Genomic DNA, 15,707 nt, shown 5'->3' with positions numbered 1-15,707 from the left:
TCTTCTAGGACGTTCCTACAGAAATATTGACACACACAGGAAATACAAGAATAGACCATGTAACATTGTTTGCAGTGGCTGAAAATCAGAAATAATCAGTAGGGAAATGGATAAATACATTGTGGTTTATCCACACTATGAAATGATACGTTTAAAAGAACTGACATGAAAAGATCCTTAAGGTACATTGTTAAGTAAAAAATTAAGAAGCAACATGCAGAACGATATCGTTGTATGACCCACTTATATTTTTATAATCCACCAGCCATACAAACATACATTCATACACACATATGTGAATATACACACACATATGTAAATACATAGAGAAGGTGTATTAGTTAGGAATACTTCAGCTGAGAATAACTGAAAACCCGGCCACAGCGATTTCAACAAAAAGGGGCTTATATTTCTCCCATGTCAAGGAGGTAGGCAGTCCAGAGCTGGCGCAGCAGTTCAGAGTGGCCCTCAGGGACCCAGGCTTTTTCCATCGTTTCACTCGCTGCCTTAGAGAGCTGGCTTTCATCCTCACCATCACAGATGGGGCTCCTCTGCCAACCTCATATCTACCTTTCAGGCAGGAAGAAAGATAAGGGTGACAATTCAAGGTGTCACCTATACCAAGAAAGCAAAATTTTCCCACAAATCCTCAGCTTACATCTCGTTGCCCAGAACCGAGTCCCACGCCCACCCCGGACTGCAAAGACATCTGGGTCTCCTACAGGTCTCCACTCTAAACACAACCAGGTTCTGCGGGGAAGGAAGAAAGGGAAGCAGCTATGCGGGTACACAAACTTTCCTAATGCAGAAAGGAGGTGTAAGTGCGTGACCAGGCAGTGTTATCTCCCAGGTTGGGGTTAGGAAATAGATTTCCCTTTTATTTGACATACTTCTTTTGTTGTTGATTTTTAAATAATTTCAAACATATGGAACAGTTTCAAGAATAGTAGAAGAAACTTTCCTAAATCGTCTGTAAGTTGCTGATATGATGCCCCGTTATCCCTGAATTCTTTAGTTTGTGATTCAACAAACAAGAACGTTTTCCTACATGAGCAAAACTAGCACCATCAAATCAGAAAATTAACACGAAGTCTTCCTACTGTCTAATCCACAGATCTCATTCAAGTGCATTCTTCTCTCTATGGTCATATATTGAATTTTCATTGATGCTCTTCCTTGATGTCAACTATTTCAGGGAAAATACAGGTTATTTTTGTTAAAAATGGGTCCTTCAAAGGGCTTGAGCAAACAATGGTGAGAGTCTGTTGGTACAGGCTGGAACTCAGGAGCAGAGGTTGAGCAGACACATGGTCTCTGGTCTCAGCACTCTATGGAGGGACACTCGGGTTGGGCCAGGTTGGAATCATACGGATCTTGACTCCAAGAGAAGGAGTCAAGGCCCCCACCCCCACTCAGTTGCTTTCCCTTTTTATAGAGCAAGCACAAGAGCAGCCTTGCCAACTGGGACACAATGTCTGCTTGGGCATCAGGCAGTCTGAGGTTAGATGGCAGCTGTTCAGGGAGTTGGGTGTCTGGAGCGCCTGTTGCTGGCACCTGTTGACCTTGTGGGCAGTTGCATTCGGGCACAGCCCCACCTGCTGGGGGAGAGGAGTCTCTGGTCCCATGCTCACTGTTGCTAGACAACCTAAGTCTTCAGATCAGACAACGCTGTCCTTCCACAAAGTATGTAGAAAACTCATAAATAAAGCAGAGCTAAGGAAAATTCTGATTGTTGAGGGAACGTAAACCAGGACTTTTTTTTTTTGCCTCCCTCTCTTCTATCATTACTTCCAGAGGTTACTAATTTGAAATAACTTTTAGATGATCTGCACTCATGGTCCCTGCAAGAGAGAACACAGGGATAAATGTCCCATAAGCTGATGCCCTGATGATATTGTCACAGGTTAGGAGTAACCTCAGTGGAGCATGGTGATTTTACAAGCTACTATTTAAATAGTGAGTAATTGCAACTACTCAAGTGTTTTGAGTTCAATAACTCCACAGAATTCTTCAGTTGTTTAATCATGTAAAGCTGCATTTCATCTCGAATATATTTAAATCCGTCCTCTATCAACGCCATAGGAAAGCTTCCTTCTAGCCCTGTGTGCCCAGTATGGTAGCCACTACCACATGCGGTTGTATCAATTAAAATGACAAGGAACTAATTAAAATTAAGAATTTACTTTCTCACTCACGCTAGTCACATTTCAGGTGCTCAACGGTCACATGTTGCTAGCGGCTACGTCATTGGACAACGCAGATATAGAACATTCATATCATCGCAGAAAGTAACACTGGAGAGCATTGCTGACCTTTGCTAGGGAACAAAATCTTGACTTGTCTGCTTTCCAAGTCTTATCAAAAGCCTGTTTAGGAGACGCGATATTTCCAGAAGATTGGTGGCAAGTTGCCCGTTCCTATGGTTTCTGAGTTTTAGCTGCGAATCAGGCAAAACCATCAACAGCGTTTTTGGATCACGTACCTTGGCTCCCTGCAGGACTGCTTTCATTGAGCCATGTTTTGGGACCTTGTCCAAGAACTCATTAAGATATAACCCAGTGAATATTGCTGCGCCAGAAAGTGAAGAATTGCTCAAGTATGACGGGGGACCTGTCAAAAGGGTGCCAGCTTGATGGGGCATTTAGTGGCCAAATCTGGAAGAAATTGAGCAGCAGAATCAATAATGATAAAATGGACTATAGACTAAATCCAGCATGGAAATGAGTTCATACTGATGCGTGGAGGAGAATGTCATACCATAGAAAGCCAATGAATAAATGCAGAAGGAATGACTGAATTAGAACATCATCACTTGGCAGTCTCCATAGTCACAGTCGTTTCAAGCAAGAATCAGCTATAGAAACTATGGGTGAAAGTTGGATATGGAACAATATTTGCATAATACCAAAGCATCTCCTTACAAGACATTTCTTAATTTTAAAGGTAAGAAATACTAACTTCACAGTGGAGAAACCTGGTAAACCCAACCTTAACGAAGTGTCCAAAGTTGACGTCACCAGGAACGGGAAGAGTAGATACCATACACCTGGCGTACACAGCGAGGACACAATACTACTTCTGAGATATTCACGCCAAAAATACATGACCTGAATCTAACCATGAGGAAACATTGGACAAACCAAAATTGAGAGACATTTTACAAATATTTGGCCTGTACTGTTAAAAAATGTCAAGGTCTTGCAAGACAGCCTACAGAAGTGTTCAGATTAAACAGCGAAGAGACTTGATAACAAAATGCAGGTTTGAGCCTAGATTGGATCCTGGAAAAGAAAAAAAATTTTTTTCTTTTGCTCTAAAAGATATTTGAGAAAAATGATAAAATCTGAAAGGGTCTGTATATTAGATAATAGTACTGTATCAATGTTAATTTCCTGATTTTGATCATTGTACTGTGGTTATATAATAGAACGTCCTTGTCCTTGAAAATACACACTGAAGTGTTTAGGAGTAAAGGGGCGTAATGTCCAATGGTTCAGGAATAGTATATATGTATGTATGTCTGTATAAAGGGAGAGAGAAAACGAGAGAGACTGGGGGCAGAGAGAGAATGATAAAATAAATATAGTAAAATAGAACAAATGAAAAATTTGGAGAATCTGGGTGAAGGTATAAGGCACTTCTTTGTACTATTTTTGCCTTCTTTCTGTTGGTCTGAAATTACTTCACAATGGAAATTAATAAAAGAAATAATCCTATGAAACCCATTACTACATTTGTCGTGGGAGGTTTAAACCTCTGTGTCCTTATTGTGAAACTTACTAAGAGAAAATTCTTATAGAGTTGAAAGCTATAAAAGCTTTGACTGCGCCCAAAGACTGTCTAGTTTCTCTCTTTGCCTATTAAAATCTTAACTGTCTTCTTTCTCACTTTGACCTGCAGAAAGCTCCGAGCTAAGTTGCTGGCTAACTATAGCAACTGTACGAGACCCTATAGAAAATTCTCTGTGTTCCATGTATCCCCGTTGGTCATATGCCTCCTGTATTCCCGTAGTCCTGATGCCTGTTTGTTTGTTTGTTTATACTTCATCTGTCACAAATCCTCTGTGGACCAAGGCAGCGCAAACATAACAGCATCGCTACCTTCAGCACCTCTGTATTCCAGGCTCTGTTCTCCACGCTTTTCACCATCTATCTTATTTGATGTACACAAGACCCATCAGGTTGGCTACTGGTACTACTCTGCCCGTTTTACAGATGGGAGACCGGACACAGAGATGTTGAGGAGCACACAGCTCATCAGATTAGGACGTGGGAGAACCCATAGCTGAACCTAGGCTGTCTGTCCCCAAAGCTGGATTTGATGACCCCGTGGAACTGTACTGCTTCTCGAAAGGTGAGAATCAGAGACAGGAAAGGAGGTCATCTCATTTTTGCACAAAGATCCCCTCACCACAGAGTTTAATCTCAGGCAAGAGTTAAACAGTCTTAGAACTAAACGTAAGTCCACATTATATTGTTATATATTTTTTAAAGATTGGCCTTGAGCTAACTTCTGTTGCCAATCTCTTTTTCCTTCTTCTCCCCAAAGCCCCCAAGTACATAGTTGTATATTCTAGTTGTAAGTCCCTCTGGTTGTGTTATGTGGGAGGCGGCTGCCTCAGCATGGCTTGATGAGTGGTGCCAGGTCCATGCCCAGGATCCGAACTGGTGAAACCAGAGCATACCAACTTAACCACTCGGCCATGGGGCAGGCCCCTATCTGGTTACAATTTTAAATTAGTGTACGGAAATATATAATAAGAAAGGGGAAATTTTTGCAAAATGAGTAATTTTCCTGAAATTTTCATATAAATAGTTCAAACCAATTACATTCACTGCTGATGCTCTTATGGATGATAGTGGAGAAGTGGTGGGTCAGGCTAGAAAAAATTGCCAGGGAGTCACAAATATGTCAACAGATGTTAAAGTGGTAGGATGGGTGGTTATATTTTCCTCCTTATTGTTGTTTGGGGAAAAAAGACTGATATAAACTGCAAAATGTATCTATCTGTAAGGCGAGAGACTGGGCAGAGAAATGTAGTCTTGGAGCCAACCGTTAGGACCTGCCAATGATAATTGGAAAAGCAGATGTACTTACTAACCAATCAGCTTGGGACATCTCACCCACCTCCCCCAGGCTGGCCTGGCACATCCGGAGTTCCAGGGGCCTGCAGAGGAGGATGCCTTCCTGGAGTCTGCCTTCCAAGGGCTGGCTAGAGGCACCTGGTTCTCTCCTCTGGAGTGCACTGTCCCCTGTCTCCTGGCTATCACCAAACAAGACTGAGTCCTTCCTGTCAACCCATCTCATAAAGCCCCGTGTTTGCCTTCATAACACTTACCTTAAGTTGTAATTATAAGCAAAAGCACTTCTATTTCACTTTCAACATGAAAGCTTGCACACGTATAAAACAAAGCTCTTCCCAGAACCAAAGAAATGAACACCGGGAAGAGATGGGCTCAGTCACATCCAGGTGACCACTGGTGAGTTTTCCAGTTTTATCACTGAAAGTCCTGTGTCCCAGGAAACTCCGCAGTAGCTTTCCTACTATACTGTTTATGTCTGCTGCAGGATCACTGCTGGTACATACAGGCACCTTTGTGCAAACAGGAGAAGGGGAGCCCTCCACCCCTTTGGCAGACCGACAGGAGAGGGTTTTCCTTCTTCCCCACGGAGGTGGCCTCAAGCCTGGGCAGGCAGCTTGGCGATCAGTGTGTGACGTGGAGTTTTAGCTCCAGTGGAGGCCCTTGGGTGAGACACAAACACACATGATGGCCCTGCTTTGCTGTGACCGCAAACCCATGGCTCAGCGGCCTCACCCACCCCATGGTGAGGTTTATTTGGTCTGTTTTAAAAATATTTTAATTACTAGCATTTAAAATTCAGGAAAGCCGACAAAAAAATACAGATTTGGGGCTTCTCTTTAAAGACCCGGGAGTGCTCCACCTTCCTTCTTCCACAGCAACGACAGCTTGGAAGCAAGCAGTGCTGCTAAGTCGGGGCTCTGCAGGCCGCTGCCCCATCACCCCAAGGGGCCTGGCCTCAGAGGCTGAATAGTTGTCCTTCCTTAATGCTTTGTGTTGTTTTTCCTAAACCGAACCTACCTTATTCACTTTTGTGACGGCCCAGCCCATATAGGCTCTTAAGCATTCAGTCCCTGTTACAATCTGCCTCTCCTTTGACCACGATGTGACACCCAGCAGCGATTTCAAACCCGATAGCCTCTTGGCTTTAAGCCAAAAAGCGGGAGCATCTTTCTGAATCCTGCCAAATCCCACTGTGTACCATTGGCTCTTAGTAGGGCCAGACCAACCCTTTCAACAGCACGTGAAAGTTGCATTTCTGCTCTTCCATTTGTTTGCAATCTCACAGTTTTCATGTCTTAAGGGTTATGGTGGCTTGAAGGGAGGATGATGGATTTATGCTGTGTTTAGATTTGAGGAAGAGTCAGGCTTCCAGGAGGGCTTTGTCCTTGAGCCATATTTTGGGGAAGGTGAGGGAACACAGGAGCTGGGTGAGTATTTCACATTGAGGGGATGGGACAAGGAAGAACAAACTGCTCACAGGGTGAGGAAGAACGAGCTGCCCCAACACCCCTTAGGACTTTTCTGGCAGCATCTTTCTCCCTCTTTGCATAAAGGCTGATGCTATTTGCGATGCACATCTTCTATAATCTGTCAGCCAGAAACATTTGTGGAAATAAAGGCCATCTGTGCTGTCGGCTGAATGTCAAGTTGAAGGGATCTCCCGAGGAATACAGAACAAAACATGAGCTTATTCTAGAGAAGAAAGATCTGATTTTGACCTGTAGGGGCTTTGACACCCCCTGGCCTTCAGTGGACGTCCAGAAGCCAGCGAGGTCAGAGCTCCCCCACAGTATTCCAGCACTCCCAGTACAGCCAGCCTTCTAGTCGGTACAAGTCCTACTGTGTATGCTAATATGTCTCTTCTGCATCAGGGAAGATGCTCGTTTGTCAGCACCATGCAGTGAGCACCCAGTGAAGTGAAATGGCAGATATTCAGAGGTACCAAAAGGCCATCAGTTTGTAATGCTGGAAAGACACACCGGCCTGGGCAAGTAAGAGGCCATCTGGAATGAATGGATCCACTGTAAAGTGGGAATGATCATGGTTCCCATCTACCCCATCTGGAGATGGACAGGCCTGGTGCTTCCTGAGCACTCAATAAAGGTCAGTTATTAAGGAGTGGCTTTGACATGCAGGTAAGAAGAAAGGTGGGGCAGTAAGGTGGAGATGGGTGGGAGTCAGAGAAGGGCTTTCATTTTTCTTGTTTTGAGAGGAGATATTAAGGCTTCTGTTTCTTGGCTGAAGGGAATGACCTGGTAGACACAACCGATGATGCAAGAGAGAAAGGGGTACCTGAAGAAGTCCTCCAGACCGTTAGAGGCAACGGGATTCAGAACCCCAGTGGTGAGGTGGCCTGGGCAAGAATAGAGGTATTTTCTCAGTGCGTCAGGGAACAGCAGTGAATATGGGTATAGTTGTAGCCAGGGTGGGAGTGTGATGGTGGGAAGATAAGTTACTTTAAGCAAGTGGTTTTCTTCCAAACTGAAGAGAAGCATTTAACCAGAGAGTTTACTATGAGTTTTCATGGGGAAAGGCCACATGGAACTTCGGATATGAGCAGGTCAGAGGACGGGGACATGAGGCAGGAACTTTGGCGTTTCACAATAGCACGTGGCTCTGAGAGTCTATGGAACGGAGGAGGGAGAGAGGGAAGGGGGAACACCAGGAGGGAGGCAGGAAACACAGTTCTCACTCCTTGGAGTTCACTTGGGCTGTCTAGGGCAGTGCTGCACATTTTCAGCTAATGAATATTCACCAGGATCTCTTCCTTAAGTGCCCATAGATTGTCTCTTCCTGATCAAAATTGTAAATCCTTGCAGAAACCAAATTCTGTTGAGTTAATCAATGAAGATCAAAAAAGTTAAGAAAAGTGCTGGGGAAGCTGCCTTGGCCCAATGGACAAGAGTCCATGTCGCCAGATATCAACCCAGGCTTGGCCAGATGTGGGCCCGTGGTCGAAGTGGAGATGCCCATCACGCCTTTCCTACTAAAACAGTGTCACTCAGCATTTCTTTCAATAAAAAGTAAAATCACTGAGTATGGAAGAGGGAAATTATTTGAGGGTGAAATTTAGAAGATGGAGAAAGAAATTTTCAACCAATTATCAATTGCTTCAGAAGGACATTCTCCTTTTGCTTACAGACACCACGTGGGTGCCAAAATGGAGCATATTTTTGTTTTTGTTACTGGCTCAACCCAGTAATAAAGTAGGGGTCCTGCCGTAAAGCATGATGCACTTAGAATACTCAGAGGTACAGTTCAGGTGGGAAACAAACTAATTCTACGGCTTACTAAAGAAACAGGAGGCTTAAATAAAATGCGTGATTCTACTCTACATTAGAAGAATAGCAAAATTTTAAAGCAAGAATGCATTTGCTGACAATAAAAGTGGGAGAATCTGTTTCTTGCAGGCTCTCAGACTGAAGTCTGGGACTCTGTGGGATAGGCGTCAGGGATCAGGTGCTCCTGACACGCCCTGGTCATGGATTTCTTAGAATTCACGCCTACTGACTTTCTGCCTTCCTTGGTCCCATCTAAGCGCTGTTCTGGTTAAATACAAGATTATTTGATCAGATTCCACTGAAACCCTCACAAACTCTCAAGCCAAGCAACAATTTAGGATTTAGAAAAGTGGTTTTCAATTTTTTTAAAAATAGAACTCACGGTACACTTTACATCGCAACCCAGTAGGTAAACATACACTGGTTCTAAAACAAGCTGAAAACGTTCAAAAAACACTATCTACTCAGAGAATATATATTGTATTCTGATCTCTTCCACTTTGTTATGTTCTTTAAAAAAAGAAATGCTACTGGAAGCCCACAAAATTGAATTTATTCCTACTAATGGGTTAGGTTGTGAACCAGCTAGAAAAACACAGGTTTTGAAAATGTTTTTTTCTCCATTTTAGTTATCTATATAGTGGAATGATAGCCAAGATTATAAACCGGAAAACATCTGATAATGCTAGTCAGTGATATTCATCTGATTTGAATAACAAAGGTGACAAAGGTATTTATTTCAAAAATAATAATTACTACTTATTGCCTACTCTGTATCCACGACAGTGTTAGGCTCTTTACAAACATGTTCTCTAATCTTCCTAACAATGTTGTAATTCAAGGGACCATTATTCCTGTCGAGGGAAGAACCCTGACCTCACAGAGGACGGCAAGAAGTAAGAAGGTGCCACAGGAGACGACAAAGCAAGCTGATGGACTCACCATCACTCCAGAGTCACTGGAAGTAAACAAGACTCAGCGGACCAGAGTGAGACCATCTGTTACTCTCAGCACAGAAAATGACAGCAGCTCAGTGTGACAGGCCAGTTTCCTCGACCCCACGTCCCATGGGATGGGCCCCAAGGCAGCTCCACACATAATGGGTTGTGCTGTAGCTGAGGAACCCAGGGCCGGCCCCCTTTAGAGCAGGAGGTAAAGGCAGCCCCCGCCTGCTGAGGTGAGCGGGTGCGCGGCTGTCACGCTGCGGTTGCCTGTGGCATCAGCTACACAGACGGCTCGGGGTCAGAGGATGGGGGGGGGCCTTGCAGGTTGGTATTCTCAGCAAGGACATGCGGGGTCCTTGGGCCCGTGGTGGACGCCTCTCCCAACAATTCCCCATTTTATAAGTTGACGTTCTAGAAGCTGAGAGGCATGATTTTCTTTTCTTTTTATTTTTTATTGTGGTCATAATAGCTTATAACATAGTGAAATTTCAGTTGTACATTATTTGTCATACACCATATAAACATGCCCCTTCACCCCGTGCCCACCATCCACCTCCCTCCCTCTGGTAACCACTAATTTATTCTCTTTGTTCCTAAGTTTGTTTATATTCCACAAGTGAAATCATATGGTGTTTGTCTTGCTCTGTCTGGCTTATTTCGCTTAACATGACGGAGAGGTATCATTTTCTTAAATGCACACAAATAACATGGTAGAGCATCCGTTCCAATACATCTGCTTGATTCTGATGAAACGTTCTTTTCACTCTACCACACAGCCTCTGATTGATCCCAGCTCCAACCTGGTGCCTTTCATCAGGAGATACCTAAGGATGCTGATATTGACTAGGGGCAAGTAATTATACAGGACGTTATCCTTGCACACAGACCCTTTCACACACACAAAAATACAGAAGTGGGAACAATTCTACAAGTGGAATTTCCAGACCAAAGGCCTTGGTGACTTTGATAGATATTGCTGAATTGTCTTTCCTAAAGCTTGTATCAATTTACACTCAAAAAACTTTGTAAGAGGGAACCTGCACTCTCACACCTTCAAAGATGGTGTTACCAAACTTTTCAGTCTTCACCAATCTCACAGGAGAGAAATGGAATCTCATTGCAGTTTTAATTTTTCTTATTATGAGAGGGAAGATCTTTTCAAGAGTCACTTATATTTTCCTTTTGTCAAACTGTCACATTCTTTGCTCCTTTTTTATTAAGTTGTTATTTTTCTTGATAATCTCTGAGAGCTTTTCATGTAGATCACACATATATTGAAAGTGATTTTTCTTTCAAAAATTAAATTTTCTTTCAAAAAGAAAAATAAAGTAAGTTTGTTTATCTATGGAAACTTTTTTCCATGCAGAATTTTTTCACTTTTATGTCATCACACTTAGCATTTTCTTTAAGGCTTCAGAGTTTTGTGTCCTACTTAGGGAAGGTTGGCTCATCCTGAAATTGCACATTTAAGAATTTCCGACATTTTCTTTTTACTGTGTGGAAGTTACTAGGGGGTAAAGTGTGAGATAGAAAGGTCTTTTCTGTCCCTAGGTGGCTATCCATTGGTTATCCTAATACCATTTTTATTGAAGAAATTATGTTTTTTACAGAGCTATCATAAACTCCTGCATATATTTAGGTCTATTTCTGGACTCTATTTTATTTTATTGATGGGAGCAGGTGCCAGCACCTCGTCACTTTAATTCTTGTTGCTTGAAATGTTTATTTTTAAAAAACATTTTATTTCTTAATCTTTTAAGTGAGGAACATAATCCCTGAGCTAAAATCTGTGCCCATCTTCCTCTATCTTGTATGTGAGACGCCAACACAGCACAGCTTGATGAGCAGTGTGTGGGTCCACGCCTGGGATCCAAACCCGTGAACCCCAGGCTGCCGAAGTGGAGCACTTGAACTTAACCACTATGCCACCAGGTCACCCCCCCAAAATATGTTTTACTAAGTGGTAGAACGAATCCTGCTTTATTACCCTTCTTTTTCAATATTTTTTCTGGCTACTCTAGCATGCTTAGTTTTCCTTAAGAACTTGAGGGTCAGTTTGTTTTTCTTTTAAAAATCGAGTTGCAATTTCACCGAGATGTTATCTTAAATTTATGGAATAATTTAGGGAGAATTAATATCTCTATCAATTGATTTTTTGCAACTGTTGAGGTAAAAAACTTAAGAGTCATTTTTGATGCATGTCTTTTTCTCCCACACCCTTCGTCTGATCCATTAGCAAATCATGGCAGGAGTTTTTCCAATATATCTCCAGAAACTGATCACTTCTCACCCACTTCCACCTCCCACCCTTGTCCCAGCCATCATCATTTTTCACCCACGTTTCTGCAATAGCTTCCTAGCTGGTCCCTCTGCCTTCCCTCTTGCTTCAGTCTATTTGCAACACAGAAGCCACAATAAACTGTTACAAACAAGTCAGATTGCCTCACTCCTCTGCTCAAAACCCTCCAAACAATGGAATGTCATTCAATCATGAGAAAGAAGGAAATCCTGCCATTTGCGTCAACAGATGGAACTCTAGGGCATTAAGCTCAGTGAAATAAGTCAGACAGAGAAAGACAAATACTGTATGATCTCACTGGTGTGTGGAATCTAAAAAAGCTCACCTCCTAGAAACAGAAAGTAGACTGGTGGCTGCCAGGGGCTCGGGGTGGGGGAATTGAGATGTTGGTCAAAGGGGACAAACTTCCAGCTGTAAGATCAATACGTTCTGGGGATTTAACGTACAGCAAGGTGATTATAGTTAAGAGTGATGTATTACACACTTGAAAGTTGCTAAGAGAGTGGATCCTAAATGTTCTTACCACACACAAAAAAAGTAATTATGTGAGGTGATGGAGGTGTTAACTCATCTCATTGTGGTCACCATTTCGCAAAGTAAATGTATTGAATCATCATGTTGTACACCTTAAACTTACATAATGGTTATGACAATTATGTTGCAACATAATTGGGCAAAGGCCACCAGGCAGGAGCATGGCGGAGTCATAGGAGCTGAGGTCCCAGACAGCAGCAGATCAGAGACCAGGGTCTGCTGGGCCAGCTTAGCTAAAAATTGTTGAAAGCAGCTACCTATGTGGAGTGGGAATTGGGGTAGGAGGGGTGTGGCAGGGAAAAGGATCTTTTTACATTAAGAGCCTTGTAGCACTTTTTGACTTCTAAAACCATATGTATGACTTTGATAAAAATAAAAATTTAATAAGGAATTTAAAAACACTGGCATACAGAAGAAAAAATTAGAAACTAAACGAAAACTTTGACAGATGGCGTTTGTCACCATATAGTGGGAGTTAAGCTTTTAGCAGATGCATGGACATTCTTCTAACCAAACTCCATGATTTCTCAGTTATTGTGAAGATTTTAAATAACTAAGATCCATCAATTTAAAATGTTGTCTTTGAGCGGCCTCTGGAAGGTAAGGAATATTTATGTAGTGTATTCATCATTTATCAAGTGAAATGGAAAACTGACACATTCTAGATTTAGTGATCTTCGGAGAAATAGAACAGAAAAAAGGAGGAAAAGGTTTCAACAGATTTTAATTTCTTTCACTTTCACGTTTAAAAAAAAATCATACTACTGGGTAGAATTTGAAAAAGGTATGAATTTAGAACCCAAAACAGTGAAAAAGAATGTAGGAATTAACAAAGTGTTTGCTTCCACTGAAACCTCAGAGGTGCCACCGCACAAAATTGGGGTTCTTTTGCCCAATGCACATAAAAAAAGCCAATTATTACAGCATCAGCTTTTGGGAAAGGAAAGCAGCTTTACCGTTAGATCGATCTGCAAGGAGAGTGGGGCATATGCTCTCAGATCTGTCTTCCTGATCCAGGGCTTGGGGCACAATTCATGGGATGAGGGCAGGGCAGTCTGAAGAGTGGAGATAGATGACTGGAGGTGAGGAGAGGTGAGGTTATTGATGATCTGCATGAGCATAGTCAAGTTTCTTGCCTCTGCACAGGATGCAGTTCACAAAATGGCGGTGTTACCTTGATCTGAGGATGGAATTTTTAGCTTCTTGATATCAAAGAGGTCACTTACAGAGCATTTGCGCAGGTCCAGTTGATGGGCTGGTGGTCTCAACTGGCCTGAACTGGACAAGGGGTCTCAGTTCCTGAAAAATCACTCAATCTGTTGATAGATGGGGTCAGGTGAACTGGTCCAGGAGGGCCCTTGGTTACAGAGGGATTAACATTTTCCCAGGATACAAGAGTCCAAACCCTGTTATGTCCCTTCACAAATGATTTGGATAGTAAGCGATTCAAAATATCTACTGCCCTCCTCAAAAACAAATATTCAGTTTCACCTTGCAGTGGGAGCAGGAGAATGAAGTGTGAGCACATAAGAGGAGCCTTCAGTCTACACAGTAAGGCTGGTATCTTGTAATTCCACACATTAAATGAGAACCTTTCTCCATATCTTTCTGTACTCTAAACACTGTCATAAGATTAAACTCTTCAAGGTTAACGGGTTTTTTTTGTTTTTTTTTTTTGTGAGAAAGATTGGCCCTGAGCTAACATCTGTTGCCAATCATCCTCTACTTTATATGTGGGACGCCACCACAGCATGGCTTGACAAGCAGTGCGTAGATCCACACCCAGGATCTGAACCTGCGAACCCCTGGCTCTGAAGCAGAGCACACGAACTTAACCACTACACCACCTGGCTGGCCCCTCAAGGTTATATTCTATTTAATTATGAAGCAAAATGTTTTCATCTGCATTGTTCCCCCCTGTGAATCGTTTCCTTTTATAAGTTGCATTCTCTTTTGTTAATGAAAGGAGAAAGAACCAGGCATAGAGATGGCTTGTTGATTAAAATATTAAGAATAGTGTCCCAAGCCTCAGTAAAGGACATATTATAGCTAAAGAGGGCCACAGAGAAACCTGCAGGGTCACTTAAACCTTCCCAGATGCCAGCAGTATCTACTGGGGGAAAGGGGCAGGGGTGGGATGTTTCCTGTCTATTTTATCACTGCCATCAGCTGATCAGCAGACACTTGGTCCTGTCTTAAATGTCCATCAGACATTCAGTCCACACCAGAAGGTCCTTGATATCTGGTCATATTCAGTCCTGTCCAAAACATCCATGGAGACATCTGGTCCACGCAAAATGTCCTTGCTATTTGGTCCTGTCCAAAGCCATTCGGCATGGACCAAATAGGCTCATGGACATTTTGGACAGGACCAAATGTCCTGCAAGGCCATCAGTCTATTAGGACATTTTGGAAATTAGACTTATACAAGAAACTTGGGAAGAAAATGATTCTTCCTCTAGAAATGGTGGAAAAATTGAACTAAATTTCTTATTTTTGGCTCTTATCAGTAAGAAATTAAAACTATTAAGATTATCTATTTATTTACTCAGGCATTGCTCCTACATGATCTCTTCCATTCTTCATATAAGCAAAAATTGTTGTACAAGAATTTTCATTATTACAAATTTACAAAGTCATTAAATTATTACAAATTTACAAAGTCCCACTCTAAATCAAATGTTTTGCTCCTCTCCCATTATTCTATGCAACGTAGCTTTCCTTAGTTGGTCTTTAGGAATAATGCAAAATCAACAATAAATGTTCTTAGCACTTTGAAAGGCACATTTTGTATTTTTAAAAATTACCAGTCTTCACATAAAACTTGTCCCATCTTTTGCATTCTCTGATCAGCAGCTTTCAAACTCTTTCTTCATCATCACTCACTTTAAGAAATAAATTTTATGTAGTACCCACACATACACACCTGAAACTTAAACAAGTTTCATACACACAAAAATATGCTTACAACATGTTGTGTATACACTAGTACTTTCTGTTCAATTCTATTCTCTTCTATTCCTTTAGAAAAATTGCTGGTAAAGACCCTCAATTTCTTCACGAATGGATCATAAACTGCAGTTTGAAAAACACTTTAAGTCATACATCACTTCCTTATTATTCTGCCACATAATTGAAAACAGTGAAATACAGAATTAGATTACCAGGTAACCCCTACCAGATACTGCCTCTTGTTCTGTTTTTTACTCTGTGAAATATTCAATGGCAAAAAAATAAAACAAAGTCTGTTATTACATAGCATGATTTTTAATTTACCTATTTTTTTTAATTAATTTTTTTTTCTTAAAGCTCGGCCCTCAGCTAACATCTGTTGCCAATCTTTTTTCTTCTTCTTCACCCCAAAGCCCCCCAGCACACAGCTGTACATTCTACTTGTGAGTGCTTCTAGTTGTGGCCTGTAGGATGCCACCTCAGCATGGCTTGATGAGCAGTGCCATGTCCACGCCCAGGATCCAAACCAGCGAAACCCTGGGCCGCTGAAGAGGAGCACGTGAACTTAACCACTCAGCCACGGGGCCGGCCCCTATTACTTATTTTTAAAGCT

Source organism: Equus quagga, chromosome 22, assembly GCF_021613505.1.
Source record: "Equus quagga isolate Etosha38 chromosome 22, UCLA_HA_Equagga_1.0, whole genome shotgun sequence".
In the NCBI taxonomy this organism is placed as follows: Eukaryota; Metazoa; Chordata; class Mammalia; order Perissodactyla; family Equidae; genus Equus; species Equus quagga.
Note: the sequence above shows the minus strand (reverse complement) of the source record.